Source organism: Piliocolobus tephrosceles, unplaced genomic scaffold (assembly GCF_002776525.5).
Source record: "Piliocolobus tephrosceles isolate RC106 unplaced genomic scaffold, ASM277652v3 unscaffolded_29902, whole genome shotgun sequence".
NCBI lineage: Eukaryota > Metazoa > Chordata > Mammalia > Primates > Cercopithecidae > Piliocolobus > Piliocolobus tephrosceles.
The window spans coordinates 1-15116 of NW_022313090.1; the positions used below are offsets into that span (position 1 = coordinate 1).

Below are 15116 nucleotides of genomic sequence, written 5' to 3' on the forward strand. Positions count from 1 at the left end.
CACCACATCCCGCTAAATTTTGTATTTTTAGTAGAGACGGAGTTTTACCTTGTTGGTCAGGCTATTCTCAATCTCCTGAGCTCGTGATCCACCCGCCGTGGCCTCCCGAGGTGCTGGGATTACAGGCTGGAGCCACCACATCTGGCCTATCCTGCATATTTAAAATTAATTGAGTTTAATAAAACAGAGCAGAGAGAGAGAAATAGCGGCCCACCCAGCAGCTCTGAAGCTATCTCATGTAAGGTTTAGTGGGGAATCCTGACCCAAGTCGGATCTCCAAGCTCTAGACATTTCACCAACAAAACAGGAAGCCAACACATTCTGGATCTTCTTTCCAAGATAAAATCGACCATTTGTAATATTTTTTTCAGAGACAATGGAAGCTGAAAAATAATTGCTGAGAAAGGAGGAACTTTTCTAGAAAAACTTAAATCCAAAAGGCTATGGGATAGTAATGAGAAGTGGAGGAGAACAAAAAAGGCATGGAAAGTAAAATCAGGAGGCAAAACAAACGTTTTAGAACAGCCAAGTGTGGGGAGTTGGAAAGTGAAGCTTTGAGTAGAAACCAGAGTTACAAAATTTCAGAGCTGGAAGGAGCCTTATAAGGAAGCAGAATTGGGCCCGAGGACTAAATATTTGCCAAAAATCACACAGGCAATTAGTGGCAGACAAGAGAGGACCTTCATTTTTATGCAACCTCTGCCTCCTGGGTTCAAGAGATTCTCCTGCCTCAGCCTCTTGAGTAGCTGGGATTACAGGCACACGCCACCACGCCCGGCTACTTTTTGTCCTTTTAGTAGAGACAGGATTTCACCATGTTGGTCAGGCTGGTCTCAAACTCCTGACCTCCTGATCCGCCTGCTTCAGCCTCCCAAAGTGCTGGGATTATGGGCGTGAGCCACTGTGCCCCGCCCATTGTAATGGGTTCTCTTTTGATTAATAAAGATGTGTTGCAGCCTAGTTATAAAAATTTAAAATTCATGGTCCAAAACCACAATTCCTTTGGCACCAACCTAATAACATAAGAATTAAAAGAGATCTTTGTATTAGAGAGCCCATCTATGATGAAATAATAAAGAATATTACAATCTCCATAACCCACAAACTTGGTAACTTAGACCAACTGGATGAATTAAAAGACACAATCTATTAAGACTAAAACACAGGAGAAATAGGTCATCTAAATATATTTATATCTATTAATAAAATGGAATCAATACCTAATAACCTTACAGAAAACTTACGTATTCCAAAAATCTGACATTCTGTCATGTTATTCTAACTGGTGGAATTCGGGGATTTCCATTTTGGTAAGAACATAGATGAATTGCACACATTTAATTTTAGTGCTCATTGGTCAGGAAACCTATGTCCATTATAGGATACTGCAGAGCAATGCGTTATGGAGAATTTAGGCAAGATAATATGATTTTCAGAGTTAAAGGAAGACAATCTGTTTTATGTACAGTAATTCCTCATAATATCACAGGGGATACCATATTTAAACTTTGGGGTATCCCAAGGGATGATTCTTATTTGAGCCACATGTGAATTTCAGACACGGAGGCTTCCCAACTTTGGTGGCTTTCAACAAATGTGGAAGTTAATCACAACCTATTTTGTGGAGGCATAAATTTCAATGAGCACTCACTGAACCTTTTATTTTAAATATTATTTTTGTAAACTTTGCATTTCCAATTAGGTGAAATTTTAAACCTGTTTCAGTTCTTATTCACTTTTTTTTTTCCTGAGATGGAGTCTTGCCCTGTCACCCAGGCTGGAGTGCAGTGGTATGGTCTTGACTCACTGCAACCTCGGCCTCCCAGGTTCAAGCAATTCTCCTGCCTCAGCCTCCCAAGTAGCTGGGATTACAAGTGCCTGCCACCACGCCCAGCTAATTTTTGTATTTTTAGTAGAAATGTGGCTTCCCCATGTTGGTCAGGCTGGTCTTGAACCCCTGACCTTGTGATCTGCCTACCTCGGCCTCCCAAAGTGCTCAGATTACAGGCCTGAGCTACCGCGCCCAGCCTCTCCCCATTTTTTAGGCAGAGGGGAGTAAGGGTTGCTTTAAGTTATCAGGGACTCCCATGTACCCAACCCATTTGTGTAAATTTCTTCCTTCAGAGTTCTTCAAATCAGCATCACCATTGTTAAAGGCCTCCCACATGGTAATAATTGTGCTACAGGGTTTTCTGAACATGAAGTTTATGTTTGATTGAATTAACCTCCTTGCTGTGGCATAAGGGGGCCATAAGTGTTTTCACCAATTATGAGGCGGGTTCACTGTGCAATGGCTACCAACATTTCTGAGTACAATGAGACCAAATACATTCATACATAAATTCCAGGAAGTGAATTTATTACTTACAAACAGCAAACAGAAGACAACAGAAGTCTGGGATTCAATATGAACCGCTACCGCAAGATCCAGAAAGCTACCCAGGGTAGATGGATGGAGTTTTGACTGTAAATGCTTCACTTGCACTACAACTGAGGGACCCCAGAAAGGAACCCACCTTGGGTTTTCTCACACGATGTGGTTTGCTGGACACAAGCGTTAAAGGACATTCTGTTTCGAGCAGGGACTCTAACAGAGCCTGGGCTGTTCTGACCAATGTCACCTGATTATCAGGATATTGCATTCCCAGAATATCATACAGTTATCTTGAGAACTACCAGTAAGAAAGGGAGGAAAATGGCCCTGTACCCTTAAAACTAAAGGATCAGGATATCTGTTGTGACAGAGGCACAGACAGTAGCGACAGAGTGTTCTTGTGAGCCATCTACTAGTTCTCTTGACTGGAGCGTGGCACCTGACCTCTTTTCTCTTTCCTTTCAATGGAAACTGTTTCAGAATATTTTGAATATTTTGAGTTTCTACATCTAAAGAGTTGAGGCACATGATCACTGGCAGTGTAGACTCTCTGCATGGTTACAGGAAAGAGTTCAGGAGCCCATCAACCCACATCGATGGAGACCACCTAATCCTCCAGAGAGTGCCACTCCATCTTCCTGGGGTTAGCTCCACATGCAGTGAGGCCATTATGTCTAAGGCCGGCAAGACTTGAGTCCAAAGATTCGACTTTTGGCATGCTGATAAGCAGCAGTGATAAGAAAAGCCCACACGCTGGCTAAGTGTAACTTGTGTAACATTTCATACATTTTTTTCAAGCACTGCACCATAATTAATTTGCATCAGGCTTTCCAAATTAGAAAAGCTTCACTTATAGAATTTCTTTCCAGTGGGAGATTTCACATGACTTTTCAAGTGAATGTTAAAACTGAAAACATTCTTGCAGTTTCTAAACTCTTAGAGTTGCAATCCTGTGTACGTTCTTGTATTTACAAGGTCCAGCCAGCTACAGTGTGCTTTTTCATATGTCCTGGAGTGGGTATGAGAGAAATGAAACATTCCCACATTCTGGACATTCATAGGGTTTTTCTCAGGAATGAGCTGATGTCATCCAAAGGAACTAACACAACTGAAGGCCTTACCACAAATTTAAATTCAAAAGGCTTTTCTCCAGTCTGAGGCCTCCCAAATTTTCACAAACAGGAAAATCTGAAGGCTTGACCACATTTCCTACATTCTTAAGGTTTCTCTGCAGTGTGAGCTCTTTCATGTTTATGAGGGAATGGGAAAGAGTAAATGTTTTATCACATTTCTTACATTCAAGGGGCTTTATTTATTTATTTATTTATTTTTGAGATGGAGTCTCACTCTGTCACCAGGCTGGAGTGCAGTGGCACAACCTCGGCTCACTGCAACCTCTGCCTCCTAGGTTCAAGTGATTCTCCTGCCTCAGCCTCCTGAGTAGCTGGGATTACAACCATATGCTATGTTACCTAAGGCCTAAGGCCCAACCTCCCTGTTACCTAAGGCCCCGCCCTCTCTGCACAGCTCGCTCCCCATTGGCGGGGGAGCGGGCCCTGGGCGCCAGGCTCCGCTGGGGGTGGGGCGGCGGGTGGCGGGCGGGGCCCTGTACACCTGCATGGTGTGTGTCCCGGCCTCAGCCCAGCGCCAGCTGCAGCTCCTTGATCAGAGCCGGATCCTGAGCTGGGAACACCGGCTGAAGTGGCGGCGGCGGCGGCGGCCCCGCCCAGGGGCTCCCTTATTGAGGCTGCGGAGTCTCTGCCGCTGCTCAGCTGCGCTCTAGTCGGCCCAGGCGCTGCAGCGAGGAGCTAGCGCTGGGAGGCGGCGGCCCGAGGTGAGACTGGGCGATGGGCGACGGGGTCTCCGGACCGGGCGGGGGTCGCTGCGCCAGGCGTGGCGGCTCGGAGCTGGGCTCCGCAGGGTCCGGGGTCGGGACCCGGGTCCGTGCGCCTGGGCTTTGTCTCCGCCTCGGGTGGCACCGGGGGCTTCGCGTCTGCTGCGATACTGCGTGGGCCAGCGCGGGGGTCCCGGGCGCCCTGCGGGTGCGGGCGGGTCCCTACTGCTCCCCGGCTCCCCGCGTCTGCCGCGGAGGGGACTGCATGGACCCCGGCGCTGGCTTCTGCCCGGTCCTCCGCGGCCTGGCTGGTCCCCGCGTGCGGCAGAGTGGGCCCTGCATGGACCCACTCATGGAACGGGGTCCGGGTCACCGCGTGTGGAGACTCCAACGCCCTCCCCGCCCTCCCTCGCAGTGAGACTGCTTCGCCAGACTCACCGAGGGGACTGCGGGGACCCTCAGACGAGGGAGTCCCTGACTCTGGGTGGGGGCTCTTTCCTGTCCCCGCATAATGGCTTCCTGAGTGTTTTGTCACTTATCTACGTGGCTGCGTGGACCCGCGCGCGTGGGTCCTGGCTGCCCTGCTAGTGGGGCTGTGCGCCGCCCCGTGACTCGTCTGGGTCGACCCCGCCTGGGACGCGCCTGTAGTGGGGGGTCTGTGCGTGGGGTGCGCGGTTGCTGGGGGCGCACTGTCCCCGCCCCGTGATTTATCCTCTCACTTGCTGGGCGGGAGAAAGCGAAAGGCGCGGGCCCGGAGCTGTGGCGCAGCGGCCTCACCGACCTCTGCCCAGGCCGGCGGGTCCCCGGGGCAAGGGGTTGTCACCGCGCCCCACCGCCACACTTCCTGCTCTGGCCTTCCGCTGGGCTCTGATTGGTGGGAGCAGGGCCCTTCTGCCTGGCGCTTCTTGATTTCTTCCGTTAGTAATGGGAAGAAAAAAAAATCTGGAAAGCCAGATTGAACTTGATAGCTCTCAGCGCCTGGAGAGTGGAAGAAACTCTCCCAAGAATTTGGCGGGCTGAAAATGCGTTTCAAGCAGGAGCATCCACACCCACGGAATGAGGCCAAGGCAGTTACAGTTAGAGGTCAGATTTATGAGGGGGGAGCCAGGGTGAGGTCCATAGGTGAGGAGACTCCGACCTCAGCTTGATAGGGAGACCTGATGCTGCCCCTCAGACGCCTATTTCTCAGCCACCAGAGAAAGTGGAATCACTCCTTAGTGAATGCTTTCATCAAACTTTTGAAAAACCTGTAATGTCCCAGGAAGCAAAATCGAACTGGACAGTTTTCCCCTTTTAAGAGTGTTATACATCCTGGAAACAAACAGCAGAAGGCTCAAGGAGTCCAAATACTCAACCTGAAGTTCTTTCTGAACAAGAGATGGTGTATAAGTAACAGGCATACGAGACAAAACTGCACTAATCACTGCAGCTGTGGCTCCTAGCCCTGTAGCATGTCATACAGGCCCTTTTGCCTTCTCTGCCCTCCGCTGTCCCAGACCCCAAGGCTACAGCCCACCTCCAGTCATCAGCTCCTGCCGACCCATTGCTATGAACTCTGTTTCGGTGGCTCCCATAAGAGCTTATGATCTGCAGGGACAGATTGGCTTTACGCAGTACGTAGTTAACTGCAGCACAGCTTGAAAAATGCTCTGATAGAGGTGGGCAGGCAGTTTGTACATGCGGGTAAGTGCGAGGTCCTTTTTCAATACCATGAATCCAAGTATTCATGCTATTTAAAATCTGCAATTCTTTGACTCTCCAGAGGGTTTTTAGATTAATTTTTTTTCTGTTACTTCCTAGTGTTTGTTGCATAGTTCAGAGTACTTGATTAAAACTTACCAGGTAGGCTGGGTGCGGTGGCTCACGCCTGTAATCCGAGGACTTTGGGAGGTCTAGGCAGGCGGATCACTTGAGGTCAGGAGTTCAAGACCAACCTGGCCAACATGGTGAAACCCTGTCTCTACTAAAAATACAAAAATTAGTTGGGCGTGGTGGTGGACTCCTGCAATCTCTGCAGTCTCCACAGCTACTCAGGAGACTGAGGCAGGAGAATAGCTTGAACCCAGGAGGCGGAGGTTGCAGTGAGTGAAATGGCTCCACTGCACTCCAGCCTAGGCCATAGAGTGAGACTTCCTCTCAAAACAAAAACAGAAACAATGTACTGGGTCTACCTCTGGCTCTGGAATTTTCCTGGAAGGTCTTCTCTTCTGGGCTTCATTTTTCTCACTTTTGAGGATCGTAAATGACATAATTTCCAAAAATTTTTGCCCTACACCTTTAATTCTTTCAAGCAAATATAGCAGAGAAAAATTCTCTTCCCCGCAATGGTGTAAGGAAGTCTCTCACAGCAGGGGACACTTGGGTATGGAAAAGACACTTGGTGTGTGTGTGTGTGTGTGTGTGTGTGTGTATATATATATATATGTTTTGTTTTGTTTTTTTTGGAGTCGGAGTTTTGCTCTGTTGCCCAGGCTGGAGTGCAGTGGCAGGATCTCTGCTCACTGCAAGCTCCGCCTCCTGGGTTCACTCCATTCTGCTACCTCAGCCTTCCAAGCAGCTGGGACTATAGGCGCCTGCCACCATGCCTGGCTAATTTTTTGTATTTTTAGTAGAAACAGGATTTCACTGTGCTAGCCAGGATGGTCTCCATCTCCTGACTTCATGATCTGCCTGCCTCGGCCTTCCAGAGTGCTGGGGATTACAGGTGTGAGCCACTGTGCCTGGCCGACAGAGGATATATTTTTGAGCTCTACATTTCGGAGTTCGTCTCTCTAGCCCTGGCCTGGGTCCCAAACAGGGAACTTAATTCACTCTATCACTGAAGTATACTCTTGCTTTGATGCCATTGGTATGTTGTCCTAGAGATTTGCTGTGGCTGCCAGGAGTGTTTCATAGTTAAGAACTGATGCAACCTCTCTTTTGTCAGTTTATGAGTCTATAAACCATCTTGTTTCCTTTAGTATTATCTCCCTGGAACTGGAAGGTCAGAGATGAAGTTTTCTTAGATTCTAAGTCTCAGTCTTTGCTATCTACCTTTGTCTGTCTCCCATGTCACCTGCTGTTTTTTTTTTCCCACCTGTTTTTCATTTTAATGTTTTTATTGGTTAGGTGTCTATTATTGCAGGCTACGTCAAAATATTTTTGGATGTTGACAGGATATAAGTATGAATAATATGTAAAAGATAACTTATTCTAGTTCTTTTGACCAGAGGATTTGCTTTCGATATGTGGCCCTATTAAAGCTTTTGTTAAGTCCAAGTACTTTGTGAACTTCAGTTCCCTTACCTGTAAAATGGAGTTAGTTGTTAGTAATACCTGTTCTGCCTAACTCAGGAGATTGTTTTGAGGATCAAACGAAATCATGAATGTAATGGAATTTTGTAAATTTTAAATGAAATATTGTATTACCTAAGATTTTCTTTTAAACACCTTATTAAGAATGGAATGAATCTGGGTTTTCCTTTGAAATCCCAAATGTTTAATGTACAGAGAAGTTTTAATGTGTCTGTTGGGGAGCTTCATTAGGATTGTTTTCTATCTTTAATTGGCCAGTATTGTTTTATATTTTAGCATTTTTGGGGACCATCAAAATTTGTGTTTCAGTTATCATTAATATTTTACAAAGTTATAGAATGTGCATGATTTAGTCTTTAACAATCTCTTCAATTATTTGCATTCCCATGTAAAAAATGAAGTAATGAACGTCCATGTAAATAACATTCCCATGCTTTAATGAAGCATAATTTCTGGACACTGCAGTTTCTAAGTGCCTTGTCTTGAGGTTGGGAAAGCTGAAGGGCAGTTAAAGTGCAGTCAGAGGTCAAGGTCAGCAAAGCATCACCTTTGACATTTGAAATCCAGCAGCAGGTATTACAGTGAACCCCATTCCAGCATCCAGGAAGTTTCTCTGCCCTGCCTCTCCTCCAGCCACCTCAGAATCTGTGTCTGCAGTGTTGGTCCTGCTTTCCTGTCTCTCCTCTGCCTTTTCTTTCTCTTCACCAACTTCTACCGAGTGCCTCTGATGTCCCAGACAGTGGCAGTGGGAGTACAAAGGCTAATAAACCCGGCTCTGGTCCTCAGAGAATTTATATTTTCTGTGCAGATATTAAGTTATACTGTCATATATAGTGTTGACAAACATTGATACAGATTTCCTGTGAAGTGCAGAAGCACCGTCATAGAAGCAGAGATGCAGAGGCAGCACTGGTGACTCACACATGGAGAGCTGGAATTCTTGGTCTAGTGGGATAAACTGACCTGGACATCATTTCAGTGCAGCAGAGTGAATGCTGGGATGGGCTCCCTCGGGGCATCTGGGGCTGGGTTTGTCTGGTGTTTAGTCTCCTGCCTGGTCCTTAGAGTTTATCAGTAAGATGAGCATTGGGAGGTTTCTAAGTGAAAGGAAAGGCAATCACTTACCTGAAACCTGAAATTTGTACGTGTTCTGGGCCATTTGTAATTCACTGAATCTGTTTTGTCAGAGCAAGTCTATCATCTCTTTTGGATGGAGTGTGGCCAGCCCTGCCTTGTGATGTAAGGAAATCAGGAAACGCTTGTCAGGTGACAACACCGTGCCAGACACTCTTCTAGGGGTTTCCACGTAAATCACTGTATTCATTTCTGTTGCTGCTTTACCACATTTCCACATATTTCATGGCTTAAAACAATTGAAATTGTATCATCTCACAGTTCTGTGGGACAGAAGTCTGACGCAGGTGTCACTGGGCAAAAATCACCGTGTGGTCTGGGCTGCATTCCTCATTGGAGAATTGTTTCCAAGCGCTTTTGGCCAAATATAGTTCCTTGTGGTTGCAGGACTGAGTTGTCTGTTCCCTTGCTGGTCATCTGTTGGGGGCTGCCCTCAGCTCCTGAGGCTTCTATCTGTTCTTTGCACGTGGTCCCATCAGCTTAGGACTAGCTATGCCAGGGACCTGGTCAGGCTCTCCAGTTCCCCTGTGTGCATTTCTCTTCTTCCACTCGGAGAAAGTTCTATGTCCTATTTTAAAATATTTTTTTGAGATGGAGTCTCGCACTGTTGGCCAGGCTGGAGTGCAGTGGCGTGATCTCAGCTCGCTGCAACCCCTACCTCCTGGGTTCAAGTGATTCTCCTGCTTCAGCTTCCTGAGTAGCTGAGACTACAGGTGCCCACCAGGATGCCCGACTAATTTTTGTATTTTTAGTAGAGATGGGGTTTCACCATTTTAGCCAGGGTGGTCTCCATCTCTTGATCTCGTGATCCGCCTGCCTTAGCCTCTCAAAGTGCAGAGATTACAGGGGTGAGCCACCTCGCCTGGCCAGTTCTATGCTCTTAGAGGCTCATGGGATTAGATTGGACCTCCCTGGATAGCCCAGGATACCTCTCCTAAGGCCTGTGGCAAAGCCCTTTTGCTGCGTGACATAGTCACAGGTCTCGGGGGCTGGAATCTCCCACCACAGTTACTGATCCACTTACTACAGCGGCCTGGGAGGTGCTTTTCATTGCCTCTGGTTAACAGATACCATTTTTTTTTTTTTTTTTTTTGCAAATTGGCAGGAACATGAAGATCCTTCTTCTTTTTTTTTTTTTTTTGAGATGGAGTCTCATTCTGTTGCCTGTTGCCTGGGCTGGAGTGCAGTGGTGTGATCTTGGCTCACCACAACTTCCACCTCCCAGGTTCAAGCAGTTCTCCTGCCTCACCCTCCTGAGTAGCTGGGACTACAGGCACGTGCCACCAAGCCCGGCTAATTTTTGTATTTTTAGTACAGACGGGCTTTCAGTATGTTGACCAGACTGGTCACAAACTCCTGACCTCGTGATCCACCCACCTTGGCCTCCCAAAGTGATAGGATTACAGGCATGAGCCACCGCATCCAGCCATGAAGATCCTTCTTAAATGAAAAAACCGTTCCTGTGACTTGATGTGAGGCTGTTGGTGAGATTGATAGCAGTGGAGACAGGTCCGTCAGAAATGGAGCTAAACTTTGTGTTTTGGAGTATTTTGATGGCCTGCCCTGATTATGTAAGTTTTGCTAAGAAGTCATTAGAGTAATTCCTCTACTGGAAGAAACACACCCATATGGGGAATTTGGGACCTTGCCTTTTCAAGTCTTACACAAAGGACTCTCCATGGGTGAAAAGTACATGATTCCAGGTCCATTTCTAGAATGGAAACGGCTGCATCAACCCAACAGCGATTCACATTCCTGAGCTTGAGAGAATCCGATTGTTTCAAGGCTCAAGCCAAAAGCCCAATAAACAATGTTTGTACCTTTTTTCATAGTTAGGAATTAGGTGCATCCTGTGGTCAAGAAAATAACTGATGGTGGTCACTGAGTAGTTTAAAACCAAGCAGGACCTCATTTTATCATGTGGGTGTTTTTGATTTTTTAAATGAAGTTTTTATTTTCCTGTGCAATAAATGACAAGCTCTGACTTGAAATACATTTACTTTAATAAACCAGAATCTAGGGCCGGGCGTGGTCACTCACACCTGTAATCCCAGACTTTGGGAGGCCGAGGAGGGCAGATCATGAGGTCAGGAGATTGAGACCAACCTGGCTATAGTGAAACCCTGCCTCTACTAAAAATACAAAAAATCAGCCGGGCATAGTGGCAGGCGCCTGTAGTCCCAGCTACTCGGGAGGCTGAGGCAGGAGAATGGCGTGAACCCGGGAGGCGGAGCTTGCAGTGAGCCGAGATCACGCCACTGCACTCCAGCCTGGATGACAAAGCGAGACTCTGTCCCCCCTCCAAAAAAAAAAAGAAAAAATAAATCAGAATCTGTAATCCTAAGGTTCTTAACCCAGCTCTCAGAAATTTATGACATCCCCAAACTCCTGTGCAACAATTTTGTGTATATGCATCCATGTGTTTATGGGGAGACGATTTATAGCTCTCCATACATTTTCAAAGTGGTTGGATTCCAAAAAATTTTAGAATACGCCACTTGGGCCTGGTGTGGTGGCTCACACCTGTAATCCCAGCACTTAGGGAGGCTAAGGCAGTAGGATCCACTGAGGTCAGGAGTTTAAGACCAGCAGCATAGCGAGACCTCCACCTCTACCAAAAAAAAAAAATGCTGGACATGGTAGTGCACACCTGTGGTTCTAGCTGCTCGGGAGGTTGATCACCTGATCCCAATAATTTGAGGCTGTAGTAAGTTATAATTGCACCACGGCACTCCGGCCTGGGCAACAGAGGAAGACCCTCTCTCAAACAAAAACAAAAAACCGTATCACTTAGTATACTATTGTTGTTGGTCAAGTATCAGATTTTGTTTAACAATTAAATACTCTTTTTTTTTTTGAGACGGAGTCTTGCTCTGTCACCCAGGCTGGAGTGCAGTGGCGTGGTCTCAGCTCACTGCAAGCTCTGCCTCCTGGGTTCACACCATTCTCCTGCCTCAGCCTCCTAAGTAGCTGGGACTACAGGTGCCCGCCACCACGCCTGGCTAATATTTTGTATTTTTAGTAGAGAGGGGGTTTCATCGTGTTAGCCAGGATGGTCTTGATCTCCTGACCTCGTGATCTGCCCACCTTGGCTTCCCAAAGTGCTGGGATTACAGGTAAATACTCATTTTCAGCAAAGTTGTACAGGCATACAGCTCTAAGAGTCAGAAATTAACAAGACTTAGGACAAAACCCAGCAATCCCCTACCTTACCCTTCTCTACTCTGATCCCTGCTCCTTGGAGGTTACTGTGTTTATGTTTTAGCTTGTTCTTCTAGATTGTGTGAAAGACAGGGAAATGTCCTACTGTGGAAGACAACGATTCAGGTTGCTTACCCTCCCCGCTCCTCCTGTTGCCCACGTTTTTTCGCCCATCCTCTCAGTGTAATTATTGTGATAGTGAGGCCAGGCATGGTGGCTCGTGACTTAGATTTTTGTGAGGCTGAGGCGGGCAGATCACTTGAAACCAGGAGTTGAAGGCCAGCCTGGCCAACACAGTGAAACCCCGTCTCTACTAAAAAATGCAAAAATTAGTCAGTTGTAGTGTCACACACCTGTAGTCCCAGCTACTCAGGAGGGTGAGGCACAGGAATTGCTTGAACCTGGGAGGTGGAGGTTGCAGTGAGCTGAGATCGCACCATGAGCTGAGATCGCACCATGAGCTGAGATCGCACCACTGCACTCCAAACTGGGCAACAGAGGTAGACTCTGTCTCAAAAAAAATTATCATGATAGTGGGATACATAGTACAATAGTGTATCTATTTAGTATTCTTCCTGGTTTTTGGCCCGGAGCTTCTAAAACCATTGTAACTTCCTGAGCACTAGGAACATCATTGGTTATAATATTTGGTCTTAGGTTTCAATACCTGACACAAGAGCTTCTAAGACTTTTGGAATCTCTGGGGTGATAGGAGTATCTTTTGTATGATAATGAGATGACAGGTGGCTTTGGGCCCCTGGACAGGTTCAGGATCAGGGCTGGTTGCCAGAAAGATGAGTCATGATTAAAGAGTTGGATGTATCAGCCTCACCCCTACCTCTGGGAGGGGAGACGAGACAGGCTGGAGATTGAGCTAGTCACGGGTGGCCAATGACTTAATCATGTCTGTTATGAAAACTCCATAAATCCCTCTAAATATTGGGTTTGGAGAGCTTCTGGTTTGGTGAACTCATTTGGTGCTGGGGAGGTGGCACTTCCAGGGATGTCATGGAAGCCCCGACCTCTCTGCCCCATGGTGTGCTCTGTGTGTCTCTTGCATTTGGCTGTTCCTGTGTTCTCTTCTTTGTGATAAACCGGTAAGAGTAAGTAAGTGCCAAGCACTTTGTGTCTGTCACCTCAGGTGTTGTGGGCAGTTGACCGGTTGAAGAATGCATTGCTATTATGTGAGGAACATTGGCCTTTGAAAAAGGAGAACTAGATCCACGTTCTTGCCTGGTAACTGTAACTATCATCTAGTTTGTAAAGGGGAATGTAGTTCACTGAAAACTTCTTATGACAGTAGGGAAAGGATTGGGGTGTCTGCATTGGTTTGTGTCATATAGGTCATATGAAAGGTCCATTTAGGCTGGAGGGAGACTTTTCATTTCTATAACTTTACTTTCACAGGACAATTCCATCATGATTTGAAGATATTTGAGTCAAAACTACATTGTTCTGCTACGTGTTTTGGGGCAAATTTACACATACAATTTGCTTAAATATTTCAGATAATACAAGAATATATGAGTGGGGTAAAAATCTGAAATTTGCATTCCCCCTTCTCTAGAAGTAACCATTGTGAATAGTTAAGTCTGTATTCCAGCTATTTTGTATATTATAAATACACTGTGAATATATGAGTGTATATATACATATTTGTTTTATTTTTAGAGATGGAATATTGCTCTGTTGCCCATGCTAGTCTCAAACTCGTGGGCTCAAGTGACCCTCTCGCCTCAGCCTCCCAAAGTTTTGGAATTACAGGTGTGAGCCACCGCGCCTGGCCTGCATGAGTATATTTACTAATTGCTAAGTTACTCTGTTCAATACGTGTCTGTTGAACTCCCCCATGTGCCAAGCATTGTTCTAAATACTTTTTACGCACTAATTCACTTAATTTTTAGAGCAGCTCTATTATTGTGGCCCTTTTACAGTGAGGAAACTGAACCACAGAGAGGCCGGGGACGTTGTCTAACATCACACAGCCGGTGCTGTTGGAATTGAGGTTTGAACCCAGACAGCTGGCTTCAGATCTCTTAGCTGTTATCATAGATGGCACTCCCAAACCTTAGGGCCACCTCCCAAGCCTTGCCTGAGCTCTGTGAGAGCCATGTATGTGAGGTTTCTTTCCTTTTTAAGGACACAAGTCTTGGAATTGTCCCAGACCCTGGTGGGACCTCTTGAGGACCAAAAACAGGGATTCTTCAAGCCTGCCCCAAGGCCGGATCTCTGATTTAGCTACTTGGAAGGTAGACGTGGAAGACAGTAATTTTGCCAGAACAAAAAGTCAGGATTGCTGGGCTGACTCGGCCAGATGCGGTGGCTCATGCCTGTAATCCCAGCACTTTGGGAGGCCAAGGCAGGTGGATCACCTGAGCTTGGGAGTTCGAGAGCAGCCTGGCCAACAAGTTGAAAAACTCTGTCTCTACTAAAAATATAAAAATTAGCTGGGTGTGGTGGTGGGTGCCTGTAGTCTCAGGTACTTGGGAGGCTGAGGCAGGGGAATTGTTTGAACCCAGGAGGCAGAGGTGGCAGTGAGCTAAGATTGCACCACTGAACTCCCACTTAGGTGACAGAGTGAGACTCCATCTCAAAAAAAAAAAAAAAAAAAAAAAAAAGAGGGAAGGGGAATAGCTGGGCTGACTCATCCTAGGGAAGAGGCCCTAAGCAGCCGTAGGACCTTGGGCACTTGGGTGGAAAAGAAGGAAGGAAAAGATTCACCCATGGCGGTGACCTGGACTGCAGAAACCACACTAAACAGTCCACGTCCTGGAGCCTGGCCACCCCATTTGCTTCTCTTCTCCTTGGGTAGAGGGTGTGGGGAGCTTTCTACCCTGAAGGCTGAGCAGCGCAGCTTCTAACCAGGGTAGGCGTTTGTCTGTCCCTGGGAATACAGACAGCATTCTCATAACCAGCCCAAATACTCCTGAACAGCTTTTTGTAGGGTGAGGCGGGGCGGGGCAGAGGGTCATTTTGACTCATAGGTACCTTTTCCACTTTCACTGCTGATAACCGTGTTACAGATTAAAGTTTTGTTTTTGATACTGAAGAGGGCTTAAGAGAGTGAGCTATTATAGCACGCTAGTCTGTTTATGGCAAGCTGGCAAATTCAGCAAAACATGGAAAAACCTGTTAGCACAGTTTGCACGTGTACGGGCACAGAGCAGCCAAATAAACACACATGTTTTCCTGTATTTTAAAAACTCTCTGAAAAAAAAAAAAAAAAAGACATTAAACCATTGCCCAAATGGCTTATAGAGCTAGAGCTTTTTCCTTGAA

At 46.5% G+C, this 15116-nt stretch overlaps 1 long non-coding RNA gene across 1 annotated transcript; it reads left to right on the top strand.

Annotated features, from left to right (window-relative positions):
- Positions 1-3967: 3967 nt before the first annotated feature.
- On the top strand, positions 3968-9212 carry LOC113222216. Its single transcript, XR_003308286.2, has 3 exons — positions 3968-4208; positions 8376-8490; positions 8690-9212. It is a non-coding gene; the product is annotated as an uncharacterized LOC113222216 (long non-coding RNA).
- The last annotated feature ends 5904 nt before the right edge of the window (positions 9213-15116 follow it).